Raw genomic sequence first — 27,462 nt, 5'->3', positions numbered from 1 at the left:
TGCGCTTAGTCGGACTATCATTTGTTTTTCAACAGGACAATAACCCAACATACCTCCTGGCTGTTTAAGGTCTATTTGACCAAGAAGGAGAGTGATGGAGTGCAGCATCAGATAACCTGGCCTCCACAATCACCCGACCTCAACCCAGTTGGGGTGGTTTGGGATGAGTTGGACCGTAGAGTGAAGGAAAAGCAGCCAACAAGTGCTCAGCATATGTGGGAACTCCTTCAAGACTGTTGCAAAAGCATTCCAGGTGAAGCTGGTTGAGAGAAAGCCAAGCATGTGCAAAGCTGTCATCAAGGCAAAGAGAGGTTGGCTACTTTGAAGAATATAAAATATATATATTTTAAAAAACTTTTTTGGTTACTACATGATTCCATATGTGTTATGTCTTCACTATTTATTATACAATGTAGAAAATAGTAAAATAAAGAAAAATGAGTAGGTGTGTCCAAACCTTTGACTGGTACTGTACGTAATATAATCCTCCCACTGCCAGCCAATGAAACTCAATGTCCTCTCATATCAGTTTTATTTGATCAAGCATCTTGTCAGCCAGTGGTAATCAAACAAAGGAAAGCAGAGTTCTTGGACTGACAGACAGCCTGGTTTATGGTTTATTTCAGTTCCATCTATACTGCATGGTCTCGTTCTCTCACACAGCCCAGTGATATTCACAGTCCCTTTGGGACAGCCCACAGTTAAAAACATATTGGATTCCATTTTCTGCCCATGTATAAAACACAAAGCAGAGCAATGGAAGCAGAGAGTGAATGAATCCACAGTTAACGAGAACAGATGAAAACACATTGGAAAGGGGGGTCAACTAAGTGCTTAATCTAATAATCAACAACGACTACAATTGGCCATTTGTGTGGCACAATGCAGACCCTCTTCGGTGCTGGGGACACGATTCACCCTTAATGACTCTGATATAAACAAAATTAGCCAGTCTTTTGAAAAATTAGCAAATGAGAAAAATGGAGCGAAAGAGAGAAAATAACTCCACACGCATAAATATGACCTAGAGGAAACAGCATTCCATGGTGCGGATGAATGACTTCGTATGCAGAGTGAAAAACATCAGAGTAGCAATGCTGCAATCCCCTTGAACAAAAGCCACTTTGTGTTCCTGCATGCTACAGGCATGCTACACACACACACTTCCTATCACACCACGCCTCCAAACCCCAGCTAGCTGGAGGACACACATCTGGAGCTGGGCTTTGGGCTTTGACGTTTAAGGGCGTATTTGTCTAAACACATGCATCCAGTATGTAGGCCTAGAGTTATTCGCAGACAGCCACTCTCAAGCTGGTAACAGACGAAAGGTCTGTCAGCTCTCAACTACACCAGGCCGGAGAGAACACAATGTGGTTCTGAACAAAATGATTGTGTAAAGCAACTAGTGATGCACCGATATGACATTTTTGGCCGATACCGATATGCAATATTTTCCTTGCCAAAAAAAACCCCAATACCGATAACCGATATTTAACATTTTTGCAGCCTTTTAAGCATTCTAGTACAGTTACATAGTTAACACACACACGTGAACGCAGCGGTCTATGGCACTGCATCTCAGTGCAAGAGGCGTAACAGTCCCTGGTTCACATCCAGGCTGTATCACATCCGGCTGTGATTGGGAGTCCCATAGGGCGGCGCACAATTGGCCCAACATCGTCCGGGCCGTCATTGTAAATAAGAATTTGTTCTTAACTGACTTGCCTAGTTAAACAAAGGTTACACACACACACACACACACACACACACACACTCACCCAAAAGTAATTTTGTTGGCATTTACGTATGTTCCCATTACCAGTAAAACATAATCAAAACCAATTTCTTTCACTTACATGCTGTGCTATTTCGTTGTTCATCTGTTCAGTCGTTTCATCCTCAACCAGGATTTCATTGATTACACTATCACTGTCTCACGCACCTACAGTGCTGGTCATAAAAAAAGATAGCTAGCTGATGGATGTAAGCAATGTTCTTTCCCAAAAACACAGCAAAATGACATAATGTGTCAGTAGCTATAGTTAGCTAGCTAGCTAGGTGCCATCATCTACAATAACCCTAATTTATAAGACAGTTATTATTTGATGAAGCTAGCTGGTTGATTATAACGTTAGCTTTGGGCAACAGGGTTAAGTAGGTGGCTAGCTATTTATTTTCATGAACTGAAGTTCAATTTCAATAGGTGGCAACAAGTGGCAACATTGCTAATACTTACTCACAAGGATTCCTAAATCATTGCTAAGAATAATGAAAATGACTGCAGTTTCTACTGGTCATTGTTTTCAGGCTGGTTGTATTGGTGCTAGCTAGGTACCAAGGTTAGCTAGCTACCCCAGAAGTTGCGGTCAAACAAATTATGCTTTATTACCAACGCGGTACTGTAAACACATCGTTCGTGTCCAGGGTTTTCTTGTTTGCAGACTTTTTTTGTGCAGCTTTGATTCTGCTACTGTATCTTTTTTGACATGCAAAGACCCATACGGCGTTCCATAGTATGCATGTCGTGAAGCTAATAGCAGTGACGCTATTATTGTGTAACTCCAGTAGGTGTCACACCCTGACCATAGAAACATACAAAGCAAACTATGTTTTGTTTGGTCAGGGTGTGATCTGAGTGGGCATTCTATGTTGTGTGTCTAGTTTGTCTGTTTCTGTGTTTGGCCTGATATGGTTCTAAATCAGAGGCAGGTGTTAGTCATTGTCTCTGATTGGGAACTATATTTAGGTAGCCTGTTTGGTGTTGGGGTTTGTGGGTGATTGTCACCTGTGTCAGTACCACACGGGACTGGTTTAGGGTTTTCACATTTATTGTTTTGTAGTTTGTAGTTTCTTATTAAAAACCATGAACTTCAACCACGCTGCGTATTGGTCCACCTGATCCTTCTCGCCTCTCCTCTTCAGATGAAGAGGAGGAAGACCGTGACAGAATCACCCACCACAACAGGACCAAGCGGCGTGGTGACAGGCAGCGGCAGCAGGAGCAGTGCGAGGAGTACTGGACATGGAAGGATGAGTTGGATGGAAAAGGACCCTGGGCACAGCCTGGAGAATATCGCCGCCCCAAAGAAGAGCTGGAGGCGGCGAAGACCGAGAGGCGCTGGTATGAGGAGGCAGCACGGCGGCGTGGATGGAAGCCCGAGAATCAGCCCCAAAAAATTATTGGGGGGGGTACACAGGAAGTGTGGCGAAGCCAGGTAGGAGACCTGCGCCAACTTCCTGTGCTTATCGGGGGGCTAGAGAGACCGGGCAGGCACCGCGTTATGCTGTGAAGCGCACGGTGTCCCCAGTGCGGGTGCATAGCCCGGTGCGGTACATACCAGCTCCGCGTATCGGCCGGGCTAGAGTGGGCATCGAGCCAAGTGCCATGAAGCCGGCTCTACGCATCTGGTCTCCAGTGCGTCTCCTTGGGCCGGCTTATATGGCACCAGCCTTGCGCATGGTGTCCCCGGTTCGCCTGCATAGCCCAGTGCGGGCTATTCCACCTCGCCGCACTGGCAGGGCGACCGGGTAAGGTTGGGCAGGCTCGGTGCTCAAGAGCTCCAGTGCGCCTGCACGGTCCGGTCTATCCGGTACCACCTCCACGCACCAGCCCTCCGGTGGCAGCCCCCCCGCACCAGGCTGTCTCTCCGTTTCATCCCTACAGCTGCTCCCGCCTGTCCAGTGCTGCCAGAGCCTTCCTCCTCTCCAGCGCTGCGGAGTCTCCCGCCTGTCCGGCGCTGCCGGAGTCTGAGGCGCCAGAGCCCCTCAGCCCAGATGCGCCAGAGCCCCTCAGCCCAGAGGTGACAGAGCCCCTCAGCCCAGAGGCGCCAGAGCTTACGCCCCTCTGTCCCGAGCTGCCCCTCAGTCCAGTGGGTTCATTTAGAGTTGTCGCCGTGGGTAGGAGGCCACGGAAGCGGACAATGGGGCGGACTAAGACTATGGTGAAGTGGGGGCCACGTTCAGCACCAGAGCCGCCACCGCAGACACATGCCCACCCAGACCCTCCCCAATAGGTTCAGGTTTTGCGGCCAGAGTCCGCACCTTGGGGGGGGGGGGGGGGGGGTACTGTCACACCCTGACCATAGTTTGCTTTGTATGTTTCTATGTTTTGTTTGGTCAGGGTGTGATCTGAGTGGGCATTCTATGTTGTGTGTCTAGTTTGTCTGTTTCTGTGTTTGGCCTGATATGGTTCTCAATCAGAGGCAGGTGTTAGTCATTGTCTCTGATTGGGAACCATATTTAGGTAGCCTGTTTGGTGTTGGGGTTTGTGGGTGATTGTCTCCTGTGTCAGTACCACACGGGACTGGTTTAGGGTTTTCACATTTATTGTTTTGTAGTTTGTTCATGTATAGTTTTTCTTATTAAAAACCATGAACTTCAACCACGCTGCGTATTGGTCCGCCTCTCCTTCGACACAAGAAAACCGTTACAGTAGGGCAACATCTGAAAAGTAGCCCACTTGGTAGTGTGTACCAGTGCTCGACCAGTCGGCGAAAGCCAACATCACCCATTATCTTGGCTTTAATGGATTTCGCCTTGAGTTGTCTCACTGAAATGTTCTTTCAAATGACTGCTCGACTTGTTGACTGCTCGACTTGTTGACTGCTCGATCCACACAGCAGACATTGTGTGGGCTAGGTTAGAAATGCTGTGTTGCGGGCCTCCCGGATGGCGCAGTGGTCTAAGGCACCAGAGACTCTGGGTTTGAGCCCAGGCTCTGTCGCAGCCGGCCGCGACCGGGAGGTCCATGGTGCGACGCACAATTGGCCTAGTGTCATCCGGGTTAGGTCGGTAGGGATATCCTTGTCTCATCACGCACTAGTGACTCATGTGGCGGGCCAGGCACAATGCATGCTGACCAGGTCGCTAGGTGTACGGTGTTTCCTCCGACACATTGGTGCGGCTGGCTTCCGGGTTGGATGCGCGCTGTGTTAAGAAGCAGTGCCGCTTGGTTGGGTTGTGTTTCAGGGAGGACGCATGGCTCTCGACCTTCGTCTCTCCTGAGCCCGTACGAAGTTGTTGCGATGATACAAGACAGTAACTACTAACAATTGGATACCACGAAATTGGGGAGAAAAACTATTTTAAATGTTTTACTTACCACGCTGCGTTTTGGTCCATGCCTTCCGACGAGAGACTTAACAGTTCTGGTACATGACGTAATGACGCCATGTACAATTTTGCGTGCAACACGCAGCGTGGTAAGTGTTCATGATTCTTTATTACTCAAAAACACTCAAACAAAATAACAAAGTGAAAAAACGAAACAGTTCTGTCAGGTGCAGACACTAAACAGAAAATAACTACCCACAAAACACAGGTGGGAAAAAAGGCTGCCTAAGTGTGATTCCTAATCAGAGACAACGTAAGACAGCTGCCCCTGATTGGGAACCACACTCGGCCAAAATAGAGAATAAAAGCATCTATGGCCAGGGCATAACATAGGTTTGCACAGTAGCTTTGACATCGGTTTTTAACATCAGCGTTAAACTAGATTCCGATGTTCCGATGATTCCGATGTTAAACCAGATTCCGATGTTCACCGATATACTGTGCATCCCTAAAGCAACCTTATGTAACATATCTTTTCATATTTTTTTTTTAATTCTTCAGAAACATCTTAACTACCCTCAGTGCCAGTATCAACAGCATATACAGTACATGGACAGATAGAGCAGTAGTTTGGTTGGGTAGACAGACAGACAGAGCAGTTACATAACTGTAACAGCTAAAACCACCAGCCTGAGATTCCAGGGGCTTTCCTCAACCGGAGCATCAGTATTATTACCACATGTGGATGGAGGGAAAAACTAAACAAAACAGCAATATAAACCATATATCACCTAGTGAAGAGGGTGGAATGTAAAAACAAGCCTTTTAACACGTTAGTACATGCCTGGCCAAGAAACAGCGCTAACTGCAGTACATGAGAAAGACTGACTGGAGATATGGGAGATGGGACCACACAGCAGAGGAGATATGATGCCATGTATCGTGACGGAAAAGACCATTCTAACTCATGTATCCACAATAATTCATGTTTGTGCAGTCAATGTTACAATTATATCCAAAGGACCCAGGCAAGTATAACAAAAACCCTCCAAAAACATTGTTTAGCAACAAGAGGCAGCCTTGTGTAAATGAGTGTAAGTAATGTGGCCTAATAAAACATGAATGAGAATCAGAGGTGTTTACATGAACGCTGTGGGCTAGCGCTGTCATGTTTATCAGAAGACCAGAGAGAGGTGGACCCTAAAACACACTCAAGTGCAAACTAGCCTGGCTCGGCTGGTCATGTCTCAGTAATTGATGCACTAATGGGAGGGATAGGGGGGTTGAGGATGGTTGGGGAGAGAGTAACGGAGGCTGGGACTTCAAAGGCCTGTTGGACACTTATCAACAAACGTGCTCTCCTCAGACACAAGAGGACGGGCAGATGAAAGGAAGACTAATGCACCTTCGCTCCCACAGCGCCACTCTACTATGCTCTTTCAGCACTGGGCCTGGGGATGGGAGCCAGATAACGACATGAAATAGGGAAACAGGCCAGACAGTGTGGGGGGTTCGGTAGGACATCCGAACAGATACCCAATAGACAACTCCATCTTGGAATGGTAGAGAGGAACAGTGTCCATCTCCATGACGTCACTTACAAATAGGCTGTTTTCCAACTATTTACCAGTAGTGATACCAGGGGTGACCTTCGGATACTTTGTGGAAATATGGAAAACGTAACAGGAAAAAGAGAGACTATCCCCTGGTGTCACCTTATATTAACCCTTACCCCCTCTTTAACCCTAAACTACAGCCTTAAAATGACAATAAGGAACACTAAATTAGTGTATAGCCGGCTGGATGAATGAGGATAGTGAGGTTCCCTAGGTGACGTGGCCTCTCCCTCGCCTCCTAACAGGCTGAGATAGAGCTGCTGTTGTTGCTGCTTCAGAGATGGTCTATATTTAACTGACACAGTAACGGCCCACCGGCCGTTCTTCCGTCTGCTGATGAAACTGGAGTGCAGCTGTGCTGAACCTCCTCAGCCCCCCGACCTTACTACAGCAATGCAGCAAGGGGTGAGGATGGGGGTGAGAACGGGGCTAAGGATATGGCACATAAATACACCCCAGACATAAACATATATCAAATAACATAACATCCTCCAAAAATGAAGAGCACTTACACCTCCAACAAGATCAGCCTGAAATTATATTGAAACAAACTGCAGCACTGTCTAACTCCTCTTTAAGGAGTCAGCATGCTTCAGTTCGCATGGCAGCTACCCAAAGTTGGCTTGGCGAACCGAACAAGTGTGCTTGCATGCTCCCTTAAAAGACCTTCGCATGAAAAATGAGAAGAGAAATGGCAATACTACTGTTTGTCCATTTTGAGATGCTGTAGTCTGTATACCCTTACTCAAAATAATCAGAATTAATCTAAGATAGCAAAAAAAAAAGATTTATTGAGTTAAGGAGATCTTAGTCACAAAATTTTGGTGCATTATTTCTCAATGAAAAAATGTACATGAAAACGAGTCGTCTCTCGTTGAATGAGAACAGACTTGTACTGACGAATCACTACTGTTGACCAATCACCCACGAAGGGGCGTAGACTTCAGCTACTGACTTCGGCTTGCCTCAAGAAAAAAATGTTGTGTGCCCAAAGACACCTACAGAGTTCTCTGAACAGGAGCAACTCAGAGCATTGAAGATCACATATTTCATCCTTGGCCACCCTGGTGCTAGCAAAGCGCCAGCTGGTTATAGGCCTGTTGGTCTGTCGGAGTAGCCCTGTGGGGCGTCTGGCCAAGAGGCAGTGGGCCTGCCAGGACCAGGAGAGACAGACAGGCCAAGACTGAGGGCCAGCAGCAGAAGACCACAGGAGCCACAGACACCTGAGCATATTACCCAGGGTGCTAACAACTGCTCAGGGATTAGAATCAAACAGACCGGGGGACAGAGGAAAAGGAAGCACTCTCCTTCTCCTCGCAGATGGTGTCAAGATCATCCTTCGAACACCAACAAATCGGAGACAGAGCACACATGAATTACAATGCTAAGATAGACAGAAGCTAGATTTGATTTGAAGCTAGAACCTAAAGGACTCTGGAGGCTAGCTACCTATAAATGTTGAGTGAGCCCTATCTATATCAACAAGGTATTCTGTTCTCTCTTCACATTGAAGAGAGTGAAGAGGCATTTCAATGAGCTGAGTAACTCCATAAGATTTCCTTTGTAATTTTATGACACCGTTTCATCTCCTCAGTGTGAACAAGCTAGCATAAGAATAAACGTTGGTGCTGCTGTCACGTTGCAGCCTGTTGTCACACACACACACACACACACACACACACACACACACACACACACACACACACACACACTCCTTCATGTGGCTATTCTTTAACTCTTAAGAAGTGACAGAGCAAGTTGTTATACTAACCTCTGTTATTTCAAAGAAGTTCCTTACCACTTCATCCTGAAAGAGATAAGTCATAAAAGTACGTACATTTGTTCTATCGATGAAGACCAGCTACAGCAATTTAAAACTTTTTTAAACTTGATTTTACCTTTATTTAACTAGGCAAGTCAGTTAAAAACAAATTATCATTTACAATGACGGCCTACTGTCATTGAAGAGCATTATTTAAATTTCCCCACACTCCTAAAGTGTCCGTTTACTGCTCCTTTACCAAATTGCTTCATGATATGAACTCATGATAGCATTGACCAGTGATTTCTGTTACCCTATCTTATCACACACCCAGCTGTAAAGAGTAACAAAAACCCTAGCTAAAATAATAAGCAAAATTAGAAAATACATTAGAAAGGATAGAGAGCGATCAACATTGTTCTGGAACTGAGACATCATTGGGGTCTCATCCTTCGTCTACCTACCAGCTGATATCTCCTCACTACCCAAAGGGACTGGGTCAGGGCCCAGATCCATGTAGCTCCACTGGGCATCTCAGGATGGACCCACCTGCTTTTCAGTTATCACACGTACCACATCCACACACTGTCCCTTCAGTGCGTCTGTCATAAGCTTCTGCCTTCACATTTATGCAATGTGAGGGGCCTCATACATGAACAGAAAATACACACATTGTAACGATCTTCGTCTTCATCGGATGAGGAGTAGGAAGGATCGGACCAAAACGCAGCGTGGTAAGTGTCCATGATTATCTCTTATAACAGAACACGAAAATACCAAATAACAAAGTGAACGTAAGAAATGAAAATCGAAACAGTCCTGAAAGGTGAAAACACAAAACAGGAAACAACTACCCACAAACACCAAGTGGGAAAAGGCTACCTAAGTATGGTTCTCAATCAGAGACAACGATAGACAGCTGCCTCTGATTGGGAATCATACCAGGCCAAACACACAGAAAAGAAAACATAGAAAAACAACATAGAATGCCCACCCCAACTCACGCCCCGACCAAACCAAAATAGAGACATAAAAAAGGAACTAAGGTCAGGGCGTGACACACATAAACAAACACACACACCATAAAGGGAGCAGGGGAAGATGCCAGCAGAGAGACGTATCTGATCCTGTTGACCCTGAAACTAGCTATTCAACCATGGCAGAAAAATATTCCTTCTCTGCGGTATGTCAAATACAATGCCTTGCAAAAGTATTTCTACACATTGTATTGTGTTACAAAGTGGGACAAATGGATTTCATTGTCATTTTTTTTCAACAATCTACACAAAATACTCTGTAATGTCAAAGTGGAAGCATTCTATTGTTTTTTTAGATGATTAGAAATGAAATAACAACAAATAGTCGTTGCATAAGTATTCAGCTCCCTGAGTCAATACATGTTAGAAACAACTTGGGCATTGATTAGAGCTGTGAGTCGTCTTGGGTGAGTCTCTAAGAGCTTTGCACACCTGGATTGTGCAAAATTTTCCCTTTATTATTTTTTAAATTCTTCAAACTCTGTCAAGATGTTGGGGATCATGGCTAGACAGCAATTTTCTAATCTTGCCAAAGATTTTCAAGCAAATTTAAGTGAAAACTGTAACTTGGCCACTCAGGAACATTCTATGTCTTTTTGATAAGAAACTCCTGTGTAGATTTGGCCTTGTGTTGTCGGTTATTGTCCTTCTGCAAGGTGAATTCCTCTCCCAATCTCTGGGGTAAAGCAGACTGAAGCAGGTTTTCCTCTAGGATTTTGCCTGTGCATCCCATTTCTTTTTATCCTAAAAAACCCCCCAGTATATTTTCTGAGGTCAAGCATACCCATTCCAGGATGCAGTCACCAGCATGCTTGAAAATAAAGAGGCAGGTACTCAGTGATGTGTTGTGCTGGATTTGCAACCAAACATAAGGCCTTGCATTTAGGCCAAAAAGTGTATTCCTTTGCTGTGTTTTATGCAGTATTACTTTGGTGCCTTTTGCTTACAAGATGCAAGTTTTGTATTCCGTATATTTGTATTCTTCTTTTCACTGTCATTTAGGTCATTATTGTTGAGTCACTACAATATTGTTGATCCATCCTCAGTTTTCTACCATCGCAGACATTGAACTCTGTAGCTGTTTTAAATTCACAAATTTGCCTCATGGTAACATTACTGAGCAGTTTCATTCGTCTCCTACAGTTCAGTTCAGAATGACTTTTGTATCTTTGCTGTACCTGGGTTGTTTAATATATAATCCATAGCATAATAATTAAAGAGATATTCAATGTTTGATTTGTTATTGTTACCCATCTACCAATCACTGCCCTTCTTTATGAGGCTTTCCGAAATCTTCCTGGTCTTAGTAGTTAAATCTGTGCTTAAAATTCAATACTTGACTGTAGGACCTTACAGATGAGGGACAGAGGAAGGGTTTGTCATTCAAAAATCATGTCGACTCCTATTATTTTACACAGAGTGAGTGCATGTAACTTATTATGTGATTTTTGGTAAGACAAATTTTACTCCTGAACCAATTTCGGCTTGCCTAAACAAAGGGGATGAATACTTATGCAACGGCTATATTCCCCCCCCCCCAAAACATATTCCACTTTGACATTGCATAGTATTTTGTGTAGATTGTTCACCAAAAATTACAATTAAAACCATTTTAATCCCACTTTGTAACACAAAATGTGAAGAAATCCAAGGGGTCTGAATACTTTTGCAAGGCACCAACATTGCACACACCCTCAATTCTGCGGGAGAGATTTGTCGGCATGAGATATTATTTTTCTAACTGTGGAATTAACTTGGGCTTTAAGAGTTTACTTGCGGGCATGACGCATTATCTCCCTGGCAATGCCAAGCCTCCCCAGCAGTGAGTAGTGGCCACAGCGGGCAGAGAGCTCAGGCAGGCAGTCCCAGCGTGGAGAGGAACAGAGCAGGGTGGCATGGCACGGCTACTCCTTTCACCTCTGTATGGAGCAGCTAGCAAGTAGCAATGCTAACAGGCGGAGACGAGATAGGCCTCATCCTTCCTGCCATTACAATAGGATTGAGCGGAATCTACCATGGAGCGGAGGCCCCATGGCGCTGAGAGAGGAAGTTATAGTATTCACACAGATTTATGAATGAGTGTTGAGAGCGCCGGATGAGTCACAGCTGCCGCGCGGAGCGGCCAGAAGGCAGCAGGCAGCCCATCAGAACAGGCACTGAGTGGCTCGCACACACTGTGTGTGTGTGTGTGTGTGTGTGTGTGTGTGTGTGTGTGTGTGTGTGTGTGTGCGTGCGTGCGTGCGTGCGTGCGTGTGTGTGTGTGTCCGGAGTGGCAGCATAAGCTACACTGTCCAGCTTTTTAATGTCTTTAGAAGGGCATTGAGGACAGTATTTTGATTTTAAAAAAGTATTCACATTTTACAAATAAACAGCAGATAAACAAAACATTTAAAATTACAACTTGAAAGACATTACTGTTCAAAATGCTTTGTAGTGAACTTGTTGTTGACAGAACCATGGCAGGCATGTAAGTGGTAGGGACTTACTAGTAGGGACTTCACGATTGTCCCAATAATTTGGTGCTGATGCAATATGTATTGCGATTCTCACCATTCTATATCTATTGATTCGATACTGGGCTTTTATCTGCGATCCAATGGTCCAAACTGTATGTCTGCTGCAGAGGGATGAGAGAGCCATGAGAAAACAAGTTTTGATCAGTCATGGAAATAAAAGTGCTGAAAAGAAATTGGCTCCCTATTTAAAAAGGAAATGAAGAACAATCTATGAAGGAAGAATACTGACGTTTTGGTGCAGGTACAGGTACAGCCAACTAGCGCAAACATAATATTGAGATATTGTCAAAACGATACAAGACATCATCAAAAACAATAACCCGATATGTTACTCTACTGATTTCTTCCCTCATCACTACAAACAGTGAATGCAGTGAAACAGTATATAATATGTTGTTTTTTTAAATGCTTTTGGGGAGAACTAAAAACATACTAAACAGTGAGGGAAAATAATTCCTGTCCGACCAATCACACTCGCCACTCAACCTCTATGGCTAGCAAAAGTCTAAAGGAAAACTATAAAACCAATTGTGAAGAAAAACTATTTGTAACCAAATAGATTTTTCCCTTGCTTTCCGAGGTCTCAGGTTCTTGGGGCCGACTGAAGAGCGGCTCTGTAACAGCTAAACATATTAAGATCTCCTGCTCACATTTCTCAAGAATGACATTTATGAATGTGACCTAGATGAGAGAAAATGTGTCAGAGGCCAGAAGAGGGGCGAGGGGTGAGAGGGAGGGAAGAGCTGCATGGAATGTACTCACACACACACACACACACACACACACACACACACACACACACACACACACACACACACACACACACACACAGAGCCACTCTAGGGCAACAAAACTTTGTACTTGTGCCTGCACAAGTCCTAAACATTAATAAGCACTCTATAACATATTTGTGTTCATACAGACACAAGTTGTAGTGTCTCACTGTCGTCAAGTTGACGGTGTTGATTTTATTGTCTACAGGGGGCAGTAGTGAGGGGAGAGGAGAATCTCAGTCCACTGATAAATCAGCTCTCTATGCTACCATATAACCCTATTTACAGCCTGTTGTCAGTTTGCTTGCCCCCGACCACTCTTTAAAAAGACAGTCTGAGAAAAGAAATAGAGGGAGGGGCTTGTCTACCTTCTCTATGTATTTATTTTCAATGGCACCATGTAGTAGCAACAGGAATCAACCGTGCTCAGTCCTCTGGGAAAATAATAAAGACAAGGGCGTAGTGGCAGACACAGCAGTAGTAGACCCAGGGTTAACTGAACAGGAGGACTGTGTCTCACGTGTTGATTAATACCCCCCTTCTCACACCTATCGGGGATAGATTCCATATGGGGAACCTCTCCTGTAATGCTTTGTTGTACTGCTCTCAGATGAACTGGTGGGTAGGGCCTTGAGGCACAACACAAACATGGCGGTTAGGCTAGCTAGCTAATGTGTGTAGTGCAGACCCAGTTTCCCATGGCTTTTCCCTCTTTCACTGTCGTAACCCATTGAGAATGCTGCAGGGCTGAGGGCAGTGGAGAATAAGATGATGGATTTGATTATGCCGTCTTTACTGTGGGGGAGGAGGGAGTAGAGAGAGAGGGAGTGTTCACGGTGTGAGGTTGATCAACAGAGTGGCATGGCTCTGTCGTCACTGTGGCACACTGCCTGAGCAGAGCCAGGCAGGCCTGGCGCAGGGAGATGGATCCAGGCAGTGAGTCACCAGCAGCAATACCGTACCCCCAGGAAAGCACAGGCCTCTTGGAGGCCAGGGAGGCGAGGCTGCTGAAACTGGAGCCCTTCCTGCTTTCTGTCCCTCACCACGGCCCTTTGATAAGCCTCAGAGAAGCCATTAAAAATTGAAAAGCCTTCCCTGCATGTCGAGGCAAAGGTCTGGGATTACGTTGGTTAAACAAAAACAAGACAACCGATCGCATAACACAGTCCACCTAACGCTGTGCACACACACAAACACATTCCCAGCGCCTGTCTCTGCCACCCTCATCATCATCCATACTTCCATTCAGTGATCTCTTGGTTTTTCACAAACATTCTTTATCCACCATACCACATGGCCTCTTTACATACAGGCTGTTCTGTGTGTTTCCCCTCTTTATCCTCTCAGAGCTGCAATGACTTACCCAGCAGGAATTCCTACCTTATATACTCACTTAAAGAGACAGTCACAAGCCCCTTTCCCAACTCCTGTCCAGTACACACTCTAGGTCTGCTGTAGAGGTAGGTTAAATGTATCAGATCCCACAAACTAAACATTTAATTTAAAATCCTTAACCACAATGACACCCACAGTCTGTCCTCTGTACCATAGGCCTAGTTCAGGTCAGAGCACACAGAGCAGTGATATCAAGTGTGTCTCTGGCATCCATGGAGTAAATAGATTAAGTCTCCCAGAGCAGGAGAGAGCAGAGAGCAATGGTGCCAACTGCCAAGGCTCCTAATGATGTTCCTTTGGGTTCTGTAGGGGTTCAGGGCTGGGACATGCTGTGATCAGCCCTGTGTGACCAGTCACTCCCAGTGTTGGGGGTAACCTGTTACAAAAGTGACACGTAATGTAATCGGATGATTTTTAATGAGTAACTAGTAATTTATTGCGTTACTTTTGAAAACTGGGTAATATAATTATAGTTACTTTGTTAAGTAACACGTGCGTTACTTTCAGAATCATATCTCTACCGGGTGCATGTTTCCAGGATCCAATCTCGACTTGCTTCCTCATTTAGTTCTCAAGCGAAAGGAGAAAGAGTGTTTGGAGAAATGTCATGACAGCTGCTGTCCATAAAAATGTATAGAGGGCGCACATCTGATCTTTGCCATTGATCACTTCTTTGATAGCAAAGCCCGCATAGAGGGCTTTCCCGTATAGTGGCAAGTATGCCATCTATACATCTTTATGGGTCCGTGTACGTGCAGTCTAACCAGAACTGGAGGCTCGAGAGAAAGATTTTGAAATATACATATATATAACACATATGGAATCACGTAGTAACCAAAAAAGTGTTAAACAAATCAAAATATATGTTATATTTGAGATTCTTCAAAGTAGCCAACCTTTGCATTGATGACAGCTTTGCACACTCTTGGCATTCTCTCAACAGCTAAATGAGGTAGTCACCTGGAATGCCTTTCAATTAACAGGCGTGCTTTGTTAAAAGTTAATTTGTGGAATTTCTTTCCCTCTTAATGCGTTTGAGCCAATCAGTTGTGTTGTGACAAGGAAGGGCGGGTATACAGAAGATACCCCTATTTGGTAAAAGACCAACTCCATATTATGGCAAGAACAGCTCAAATAAGCAAAGAGAAACGACAGTCCATCTTTACTTTAAGACATGAAGGTCAGTCAATCCGTTACATTTCAAGAACTTTTGAAGTTTCTTCAAGTGCGGTCGCAAAAACCATCAAGCGCTATGATGAAACTGGCTCTCATGAGGACTGCCACAGGAAAAGAAGACCCAGAGTTACCTCTGCTGCAGATGATAAGTTCATTAGAGTTACAAGCCTCAGATTGCAGCCCAAATAAATGCTTCACAGAGTTCAAGTAACAGACACATCTCAACATCAACTGTTCAGAGGAGACTGCTTAAATCAGGCCTCCATGGTCAAATTGCTACAAATAAACCACCACTAAAGGACACCAATAAGAAGAAGATACTTGCTTGGGCCAAGAAACACTAGAAATGGACATTAGACTGGTGGAAAACTATGCTTTTGTCTGATGAGTCTAAATTTGAGATGTTTGGTTCCAACCACCGTGTCTTTGTGAGACGCAGAGTAGGTGAATGGATGATCTCCGCATGTGTGGTTCCCACCGTGAAGCATGGAGGAGGAGGTGTGATGGTGCTTTGTTGGTGACACTGTCTGTGATTTATTTAGAATTCAAGGCACACTTAACCAGCATGGCTACCACAGCATTCTGCAGTGATACGCCATCCCATCTGGTTTGCGCTTAGTCGGACTATCATTTGTTTTTCAACAGGACAATGACCCAAAACACACCTCCAGGCTGTGTAAGGGCTATTTGACCAAGAAGGAGAGTGATGGAGTGCTGCATCCGATGACCTGGCCTCCACAATCAGCCGACCTCAACCCAATTGAGATGGTTTGGGATGAGTTGAACTGCAGAGCAAAGGAAAAGCAGCCATCAAATACTCAGCATATGTGGGAACTCCTTCAAGACTGTTGGAAAAGCATTCCTCATGAAGCTGGTTGAGAGAATGCCAAGAGTGTGCAAAGCTGTCATCAAGGCAAAGGGTGGCTACTTTGAAGAATCTAAAATATTGTATATTTTTTAACACTTTTTTGGTTAATACGTTTGACTGGTACAGTATGTCTAATTATGCAGCCCATATGATTGTGCAGCACTTCTTGACTAGCACAGGAAAGCAGCACCACAGATGGAAAGAGAAACTAGTTTTTATTTTACTAGGCAAGTCAGTTAAGAACAAATTCTTATTTTCAATGACGGCCTGTTCAGGGGCAGAACGACAGATTTGTACTTTTGTCAGCTCAGGGGTTTGAACTTGCAACCTTCAGGTTACTAGTCCAACCACTAGGCTACCCTGCCGTGATCAAACCTGAGTTAGTAAGTAGCCTATCGGTGATAGAGTGTGCGTGGCACGCCTCACTCCCTCAGACAGTCAAAAAGGTGAGGTTTGAGATTTATTTCATGAAAGTAATATAACGAGTAATATAAGGCATTCCTTTCCATGCAAAGTGATTTTGTAAATTAACGCATTACTTTGGTTAAATGTGTAATATATACATTTTTCAACACTAGTCACTAGGGGAGGCAGGTAGCCTGGTTGGTAGGAGTGTTGGGCCAGTAACCGAAAGGTTTTTGGATCGAATCCCTGACCTGACAAGGTAAAAATATTTTGTTCTGCCCCTGAGCAAGGCAGCTAACCAACTGTTCCCCGGGTAAAAGGATGTTGATTAAAGCAACCCCCGCACCTCTCTGATTCAGAGATGCGGAAGACATTTCAGTTGAATGCATTCAGATGTACAATTGTCTAGGAATTTCCCTTTCCAACCTTGACCCTAACACTGACACAACACTAGTTGAGTTAATACCACAGTTACTCTTACAGACCCACCCTCATATCAACTCACACAAAGACCCTTTATTAACGCAAGTGGCAAAAAGTTGACACCGTTTTTATTTTACTACTATGTAGACTGAGGAAAACACAAAACCAGTCTTGCAAGGTGCTGACTAACGGGGCATAGTAAAAACGTGTAGACACACATGCAGGGATGATTTATCACAAATCACAAACCAGCTGCCTTGGACAGTTGACACATTTGGAGCAAAGTAAAAGATACAAACCAACAGGGTGTTTGTTATCAGGTGTTATATGAAAGTCAAACCAACAGGGTGTTTGTTATCAGGTGTTATATGAAAGTCAAGCCAACAGGGTGTTTGTTATCAGGTGTTATATGAAAGTCAAACCAACAGGGTGTTTGTTATCAGTCAAACCAACAGGGTGTTTGTTATCAGGTGTTATATGAAAGTCAAACCAACAGGGTGTTTGTTATCAGGTGTTATATGAAAGTCAAACCAACAGGGTGTTTGTTATCAGGTGTTATATGAAAGTCAAACCAACAGGGTGTTTGTTATCAGGTGTTATATGAAAGTCAAGCCAACAGGGTGTTTGTTATCAGGTGTTATATGAAAGTCAAGCCAACAGGGTGTTTGTTATCAGTCAAACCAACAGGGTGTTTGTTATCAGGTGTTATATGAAAGTCAAGCCAACAGGGTGTTTGTTATCAGTCAAACCAACAGGGTGTTTGTTATCAGGTGTTATATGAAAGTCAAGGGCCAGATGTAAGAAACCAGACACCAGAGTTTCATTGAAGCTGAGCATATTGTAAGTGAATATTCAAACACGTTCAAGGGAAAAGTTAGCTATGTGAGGTCAGATGAGGATGAGTGTCTGTTACTCTGTTAAGGAGTATTTATACCCTATGGAGACGGAAGTATGGGGGCGTAGCGCAGTGTTGCAATGTCGTTTTTCGGCACAAAAGGGGTGGCTACTTGTAGTACGTGCAAACATTCTATGTACTCCTGTGTGCTATTACATTTGGAACGCACCGTATAATTGTTTGCGCAGCCGTGGAGGCAGTTGTTGTGTAGGCAATGACGCTGTATTTTACCACCAACTCGCTTGGTTCCTTAAGCTGATCTATATAGCCCATGCATCAAAGTAGCCTATTTTTGAATTGATAACCCAATATAATCTCCGTGACTGTTCAAACAATGAACCAAAAAACATTGTAGCCTCATTAGAATCGCCCCAAAAGGTATTTTGTTTAGAAATGATAAGGTTTTGAAACTGTAAAATCAGCTGCCATTTGATTTTTTTCTCTGTGACCAGTCACTTCAACCTTGACCCTAACACTGACACAACAACACTAGTTGAGTTAATACCACAGTCACTTCAACCTTGACCCTAACACTGACACAACAACACTAGTTGAGTTAATACCACAGTCACTCCAACCTTGACCCTAACACTGACACAACAACACTAGTTGAGTTAATACCACAGTCACTCCAACCTTGACCCTAACACTGACACAACAACACTAGTTGAGTTAATACCACAGTCACTCCAACCTTGACCCTAACACTGACACAACAACACTAGTTGAGTTAATACCACAGTCACTCCAACCTTGACCCTAACACTGACACAACAACACTAGTTGAGTTAATACCACAGTCACTCCAACCTTGACCCTAACACTGACACAACAACACTAGTTGAGTTAATACCACAGTCACTCCAACCTTGACCCTAACACTGACACAACAACACTAGTTGAGTTAATACCACAGTCACTCCAACCTTGACCCTAACACTGACACAACAACACTAGTTGAGTTAATACCACAGTCACTTCAACCTTGACCCTAACACTGACACAACAACACTAGTTGAGTTAATACCACAGTCACTCCAACCTTGACCCTAACACTGACACAACAACACTAGTTGAGTTAATACCACAGTCACTCCAACCTTGACCCTAACACTGACACAACAACACTAGTTCAGTTAATACCACAGTCACTCCAACCTTGACCCTAACACTGACACAACAACACTAGTTGAGTTAATACCACAGTTACTCCCTAAGACCCACCCTCATATCAACTCACACAAAGACCCTTTATCAACCTTCTCATCAAACGAGGAAAGGCAAGTGCCTAGTTTTACTACTACGTAGACTGAGGAAAACACACAACCAGTCTTGCAAGATGCAGACTAACGGGGCATAGTAGAAACATGTAGACACACAGATGATTTATCACAAATCACAAACCAGCTGCCTTGGACAGTTGACATATTTGGAAAAAGTGAAAGATACAAACCAATAGGGTGTTATCAGGTTCTATAACCTGGGTAGTTTGAGCCCTGAATGCTGATTGGCTGACAGCCTTGGTATATGAGACCGTATACCACGGGTATGAAAAAACATGTATTTTTACTGCTCTAATTACGTTGGTAACCAGTTTATAATAGCAACAAGGCACCTAGAGGGTTTGTGGTATATTGTCAATATACCACGGCTAAGGGCTGTGTCCAGGCACTCCGCGTTGCGTCGTGCTTATGAATAGTCCTTAGCCCATGGTATATTGGCCATATACCACACCTCCACGGGCATTATTGCATAATAATATGTAAGTCAAGGGCAGTGTGGTTAAGAAACCAGACAACAGAGTTTCATTGGAGCTGAGCAATTTTTAAGTAATTATTCAAACACAAATATGTTAGATATGTGAGGTCAGACGAGGAGTGTCTTGTTACTGTTACTCAGTAGTTTTCTCCAGAGCTGTGTGGTGTGACCTTCCCTTATAGAGCAACGCTGGTTGGGACTAGGGCTGTGGCGGTTACAAAATTTCATCCGCCGGTGCTAGTCAAGCAACTGTCGGTCTCACGGTAATTGACAGTTAATTAACATAAACACATGTAGCATCTCCTGGCTTCCACTGATGCAGACCTTTGGAACATTTACATTTTCAAAAGAATAATAAATCCATGTACACCTTCACCTTCACAATAAAACCATTATGTATTTTAGACAGGTCTAAAGAAGCATGATATGAAGAAAATGTAGTCTATTTCAGAAGAAAATAATAGCATACTCTGGAGTTAGTTCCTGATGGGGCTATGCTAAATGGCTGTGGGCTACACTAGTTAATTTAGCAGACAAGATTTTCTTAAAATTCTGTGGCATTATTTTATTTTATAGTATGAAGAATACAATATGTTTTGATTTTTAATACATTGTAAGGCTGCATGATGAGATTCTAATGATGATTTGAAAAAAGTAACTTGAACGATATGAGCTCTGTCATGTTTTTTGCAAAGGCTGTACACATCGAATTTCATGGCGGCATCCCCTCTGTGGCCGTAATGCACCCTAAAAAAAAATCCATGCTGGAGTGCTGTGTTGTTCACTTCTCCCTGAGTGCTGCACAATCTGAAGCGCCTCTCACTCACATGGGTCTCCGTAACATGATCGGGTCTATCTCACAGGCTACAAGTGAAGACAGACACATCAGGGACGAAACTGTGCGCCTCCTTATCCAATTCCGAAGTGCATATTGAAGATATTGGAAGAACTGTCCATATTTATTTTTGTCAGCCAACAAGATACAGTGCCTTGCGAAAGTATTCGGCCCCCTCAAAACTTTGCGACCTTTTGCCACATTTCAGGCTTCAAACATAAAGATATAAAACTGTATTTTTTTGTGAAGAATCAACAACAAGTGGGACACAATCATGAAGTGGAACGACATTTATTGGATATTTCAAACTTTTTTAACAAATCAAAAAACTGAAAAATTGGGCGTGCAAAATTATTCAGCCCCCTTAAGTTAATACTTTGTAGCACCACCTTTTGCTGCGATTACAGCTGTAAGTCGCTTGGGGTATGTCTCGATCAGTTTTGCAAATCGAGAGACTGACATTTTTTCCCATTCCTCCTTGCAAAACAGCTCGAGCTCAGTGAGGTTGGATGGAGAGCATTTGTGAACAGCAGTTTTCAGTTCTTTCCACAGATTCTCGATTGGATTCAGGTCTGGACTTTGACTTGGCCATTCTAACACCTGGATATGTTTATTTTTGAACCATTCCATTGTAGATTTTGCTTTATGTTTTGGATCATTGTCTTGTTGGAAGACAAATCTCCGTCCCAGTCTCAGGTCTTTTGCAGACTCATCAGGTTTTCTTCCAGAATGGTCCTGTATTTGGCTCCATCCATCTTCCCATCAATTTTAACCATCTTCCCTGTCCCTGCTGAAGAAAAGCAGGCCCAAACCATGATGCTGCCACCACCATGTTTGACAGTGGGGATGGTGTGTTCAGCTGTGTTGCTTTTACGCCAAACATAACGTTTTGCATTGTTGCCAAAAAGTTCAATTTTGGTTTCATCTGACCAGAGCACCTTCTTCCACATGTTTGGTGTGTCTCCCAGGTGGCTTGTGGCAAACTTTAAACAACACTTTTTATGGATATCTTTAAGAAATGGCTTTCTTCTTGCCACTCTTCCATAAAGGCCAGATTTGTGCAATATACGACTGATTGTTGTCCTATGGACAGAGTCTCCCACCTCAGCTGTAGATCTCTGCAGTTCATCCAGAGTGATCATGGGCCTCTTGGCTGCTTCTCTGATCAGTCTTCTCCTTGTATGAGCTGAAAGTTTAGAGGGACGGCCAGGTCTTGGTAGATTTGCAGTGGTCTGATGCTCCTTCCATTTCAATATTATCGCTTGCACAGTGCTCCTTGGGATGTTTAAAGCTTGGGAAATCTTTTTGTATCCAAATCCGGCTTTAAACTTCTTCACAACTGTATCTCGGACCTGCCTGGTGTGTTCCTTGTTATTCATGATGCTCTCTGCGCTTTTAACGGACCTCTGAGACTATCACAGTGCAGGTGCATTTATACGGAGACTTGATTACACACAGGTGGATTGTATTTATCATCATTAGTCATTTAGGTCAACATTGGATCATTCAGAGATCCTCACTGAACTTCTGGAGAGAGTTTGCTGCACTGAAAGTAAAGGGTTTTACTTAATTTTGCACGCCCAATTTTTCAGTTTTTGATTTGTTAAAAAAGTTTGAAATATCCAATAAATGCCGTTCCACTTCATGATTGTGTCCCACTTGTTGTTGATTCTTCACAAAAAAATACAGTTTTACATCTTTATGTTTGAAGCCTGAAATGTGGCAAAAGGTCGCAAAGTTCAAGGGGGCCGAATACTTTCGCAAGGCACTGTAAGTAGGCCTAATGAACAGCAAAAGCACTAGCCTATGTGAATCTACTATCCCCCATAGTACAAAAGTCAACCTATTTTATCCTGTGTGAGAAATAAATATCCCAAACATAGTCTGGGACAGTTGTGCGGTGCAATAAATCCAAAATGAATACAACCACTGGCATAAAAAAAACATGTTTTATTCAATGTGACTGACGCAACAGATCAGAACGTTTAGCTTAAAATATTGATAACTATTTGGCTATTTCTTCACATTATAAGCACAGCAATCCGCACACGGCAGCAGGCTATACTGCCCTACCAAGCAAAAAGGCAGTAACTGCTCATATCATGGAACTGAGAAATATGGCTTTTATTAACCTTGGTTTCACAGTAACTTTATGCAGTTACTGCTAACATGACCCCCATTTGCTCCAAAATACAATAGAGGTAGGATACTTGTCCACATGATTAAGCATGTATTTAATGTAGCAGAAATGACATTAACTCATTTTTCGACCAAATGAGCAGTTACTGCCTTGTTGCTTGTTAGGGCAGTATAACAGCGAATGTTCGATGAGTGAGAAAACACCATTATCAAAAGATACCGCAAATGTGATTACGCGTGTAATGCTTTTATTATAAAGGTGCCTTTTTATGGTTAAATTATCTTCCTCAAACTTGAAACTCACGCACTGCTTTTTTAGGCTCTACACCACTTGTAAAGCGGATTAACGTGGGACAATAGAGTGCTGAGTACCAGGCAGTTAGCAAGTTTAGTAGGCTACTAATGACCATCAGCAGCATCAGAGTTTGGAGAAGCCTAATTACTGTGATTAAACGGTCATGTAGAATTTGACTGCCTTCATGACTCATGACCGCCGGTGTGGCGGTTATACGGTCACCACAACAGCTCTAGTTGGGACAGCCTGTCTACCTGCCTGTATGCTGCCTGTCTCTCTCCAGTTGGCTGGCTTTGCTCCCTTCTCCTCTGGGCGAGGAAGACATGCTTGTCTGGAACAGAGCGACCTGAGGGGCCCATTTGAAGCAGGCCAGAGAGCACGCTCAGTCACAAGACCCAAAAACACACACCAACAACACGCAGTGTCACAGGGCCATGGCCAGCCAAACCACTCAACTGCACTGTATGGTGGCTGGAGTGTGTAAACAGTCAAGAGATATCGCACAGTCAAAGTTGTTAACAGCCTCTGATAAGGCTGGCGGAAGAGAGAAGGGAAATTACTGGTAAAACTATCAAGAAGGCCAATAAAAGAAGACGTCTGGACCAAACCTGATGAAGGGAAGGAGGGAGGGAAGGAGGGAAAGGGGGAACATTGGAGGAGGAGGGCGCTGGGCTGTGTTATGCCTCCTCCGGGGTGTTAGTGAGAACCTGCCATTGTGCTTGTGCACTTGACATTTCTGTGACATTTTTCCCTCAACCCCCTCCTCATATAAGCCCTCCGTTAGCGCCTCGCCACACACCGCAGCCTGCTACTAAAGAGAACTCAGTAATCTCCACGGCCCGGCTCTGCCTTATCCCAGACAAAGAGCCAAATACCAGCCAGGTAACCCTATCCTATCCTACCCACGCCCAGCCATAGAGCCAGGAATTAACCTGTCATGTGTTGCTATTTTCATGTGCATCTCTGAGGCTATCTGTTCCTTTTAATCTAACATTATGAAGGTTGGTGTTGTTTAAATCTGTACACAGCGTGTATATACAAGCAGGCAAGGCAAGTATAGAGTAAAGGCCTGTTTGACCTGACAAACAATAGTGCTCCAAAAAACATCCGCCGGAGGCTAAACTAGTCCTACTAGCAAAAAGCATCTCCTAGTCACGTACTGTAATTAAAGAGAGGCATTCAGAGTAGAGGACTGGTCTGGATTGACTAGGAAACCACTGCACTGCATGCCCTTGAAGAAACATCTGTACTGGAGAAAAACAAGGCAATTATGCAGAGTGGAGTATCTACCCTTCAGTGAGGGCTAGAGAAAGTCTCATCTCTGCTAGACTCAGAGACTTGACCATTGCATGGGTGAGACTTGAGCCTACAAATCTAGCAGTACAACCACTAAACCACAATCACACACCCTCTAAATAAGCCATTCTATCGTGATATCACAACACAGTCTATCTCTGATAGCCTTTACCTTCAGAGTTGAGACCACAAAGCTCAGAGGATTTATCCTGCTTTAAGGTGGGAAAATGGATCTGTGAGAGCAAATAAAAAATGCCCTTTCTCTACTTTCTGTTACAAATCTTATGAAAAACAAAGATGTTGGCCCCTAACATTGGTTCCAACCAACATCAGGTAAAGCACAAACAAATCTTTGTAGATCAGGGATGTTCGTTCCGCATAGCCCACCGCGCAAAAACTGGTTGCATCAACGTTGTTTCCATGTTATTTCAGCCAAAAATGAAATCTGATGATGCTGAATCAACATGTAAAGCTGATTGGATTTGCAAAAAGTCATCAACGTAAGGGAATTTAGTATTTTCTGTTGACATCTCCAGCAAACGTAAATCAAAGTTAGATGTTGTAATGATGTCTGTGCCCAGTGGATGGTCACTTAAGTACAGTTGAAGTGGGACGTTTACATACACCTTAGCCAAATACATTTAAACTCAGTTTTTCACAATTCCTGACATTTAATCCTAGTAAAAATTCCCTGTCTTAGGTCAGTTAGGATCACCACTTTATTTTATGAATGTGAAATGTCAGAATAATAGTAGAGTATGATTTATTTCAGCGTTTATTTCTTTCATCACATTCCCAGTGGGTCAGAAGTTTACATACACTCAATTAGTACTTGGTAACATTGCCTTTAAATTGTTGAACTTGGGTCAAATGTTTCGTGTAGCCTTCCACAAGCTTCCCACAATAAATTGGGTGAATTTTGGCCCATTCCTCCTGACAGAGCTGGTGGAACTCAGTCAGGTTTGTAGGCCTCCTTGCTAACACATGCTTTTTCAGTTCTGCCCACAAATTTCCTATGGGATTGAGGTCAGGGCTTTGTGATGGCCACTTCAATACCTTGACTTTGTTGTCCTTAATCCATTTTCCCACAACTTTGGAAGTATGCCTGGGGTCATTGTCCATTTAGAAGACCCATTTGCGACCAAGATTTAACTTCCTGACTGATGTCTTGAGATGTTTCTTCAATATATCCAGATAATTTTTCTTCCTCATTATGCCATCTGTTTTGTGAAGTGCACCAGTCCCTCCTGCAGCAAAGCACCCCCACAACATGATGCTGCCACGGTTGGGATGGTGTTCTTTGGCTTGCAAGCCTCCTCCTTTTTCCTCCAAACATAACAATGGTCATTATGGCCAAACAGTTCTATTTTTGTTTCATCAGACCAGAGGATATTTCTCAAAAAAAGTATGATTTTTGTCCCCATGTGCAGTTGCAAACCATAGTCTGTCTTTTTGATGGCAATTTTGGAGCAGTGGCTTCTTCCTTGCTGAGTGGCCTTACAGGTTATGTCGATATAGGACTTGTTTTTACTATGGATATAGATACTTTTGTACCGGTTTCCTCCAGCATCTTCACAAGGTCCTTTGCTGTTGTTCTGTGATTGATTTGCACTTTTCACACCAAAGTACGTTCAACTCTAGGAGACAGAATGCGTCTCCTTCCTGAGCGGTATGACGGCTGCGTGGTCCCATGGTGTTTATACTTGCGCACAATTGTTTGTACAGATGAACGTGGTACCTTCAGGTGTTTGGAAATGAATCCCAAGGATGAACCAGACTTGTGGAGGTCTACAATTTATTTCTGAGGTCTTGGCTGATTTCTTTTGATTTTGCCATGATATCAAGCAAAGAGGAACTGAGTTTGATCCACAGGTACACCTCCAATTGACTCAAATTGTGTTAATTAGCCTATCAGAAGCTTCTAAAGCCATGACATAATTTTCTGGAATTTTCCAAGCTGTTTAAAAGCACAGTCAACTTAGTGTATGTAAACTTCTGACCCACTGGAATTGTGATACAGTGAATTATAAGTGAAATAATCTGTCTGTAAACAATTGTTGGAAAAATGACTTGTGTCATTAACAAAGTAGATGTCCTAACCAACTTGCCAAAACTATAGTTTAACAAGAAATGTGTGGATTGGTTGAAAAACAAGTTTAAATGACTCCAACCTAAGTGTATGTAAACTTCCGACTTCAACTGTTTGTCCATCACGGCCAGTCACGACTGTCTATACTGTAACATACAGTTAGCTACACCAGAGGCCCAACAAATAACTTCAACATCCTGAATAATTTAATTCTGCATTCAAAGAACAATAATCACAACAATAAAGACAATTCCTTGTTTATAGAAACATAAATGGTCACTAAGGAAGTCGCTAGAGGTTGATTTCCTCTATTTGTTTTCTGGGTCTGAAGGGAAGGGGAGATGTTTAGAACTACCAGTTATCCATGGGATTTGTAGACAGGTCTTCAAAAGGCCAGGGCTGAAGGGACATTTTCCCACCATTATTCCATGTTGATGAGTGGAAATGGGAGCAGACAGGCAGGCAGGAGGAGTAGCAGCATAGAAGCCCTGTTTTCCTCCCAACCTTTTGGGAGTCAAGGTCGACCTCATCTTCTTCACCTGGCAAATGTATCTGAACCTCTTTGATTTGGACCTGGGAGATTCTGCAGAAACTGTCCACACAGAGAGACACTCGAAACAGGCTTTGAACAGGCGCCGTCTCACTCAAGCTCTCTCTAATAGTCTAGACAAAACAAATAAATACGTTATGGTGGGAGTCTGTTTGGTCAATGCTGTCACCCTCTCACCCACACATCAACATCAACAACAACACCCACTATGCCTAAGAAAGACAACATAACAACTTTTTCCACTATGCCTTGACCTTAAAGATGGAATCCGCATTAGGGTAAACAGCCTCTCTGTTCGCCCAGTGTCTTTGTTATTGTTTTGTTGATGAAAAGAAAGAAGAGGAGCATTGCAGCGCATATTTTGCTGTCCTATCGTGTGTGCAATGATGACCGAGGGGGGAAAAAACTGTGTTTGTTGTTTGTAGAAACATCTTTCTTGTTGCAATATCCCAAACAGGCGTGTCAGTTTCACCAATTAAGGAGTCCAGTCCTAAATAAGTAAATTGTTAGCTGTTAAAGTCTTACAACCAGAAATTAATTATATTTATTTACTTAATTCAAATGTTATATCTGTGAGTA

General features: G+C 43.4%; 1 protein-coding gene across 1 annotated transcript in view; it reads right to left on the bottom strand.

The window, feature by feature from the left end:
• LOC110520661 (insulin-like growth factor 1 receptor) overlaps positions 1-27,462 on the bottom strand; it is a 162,408-nt gene that overhangs the window by 113,972 nt on the left and 20,974 nt on the right. The window lies entirely within an intron of this gene.

This window comes from Oncorhynchus mykiss, chromosome 1, assembly GCF_013265735.2.
Source record: "Oncorhynchus mykiss isolate Arlee chromosome 1, USDA_OmykA_1.1, whole genome shotgun sequence".
NCBI classification, from domain to species: Eukaryota; Metazoa; Chordata; class Actinopteri; order Salmoniformes; family Salmonidae; genus Oncorhynchus; species Oncorhynchus mykiss.
Note: the sequence above shows the minus strand (reverse complement) of the source record. Positions and strands in the feature narration are given on the sequence as shown.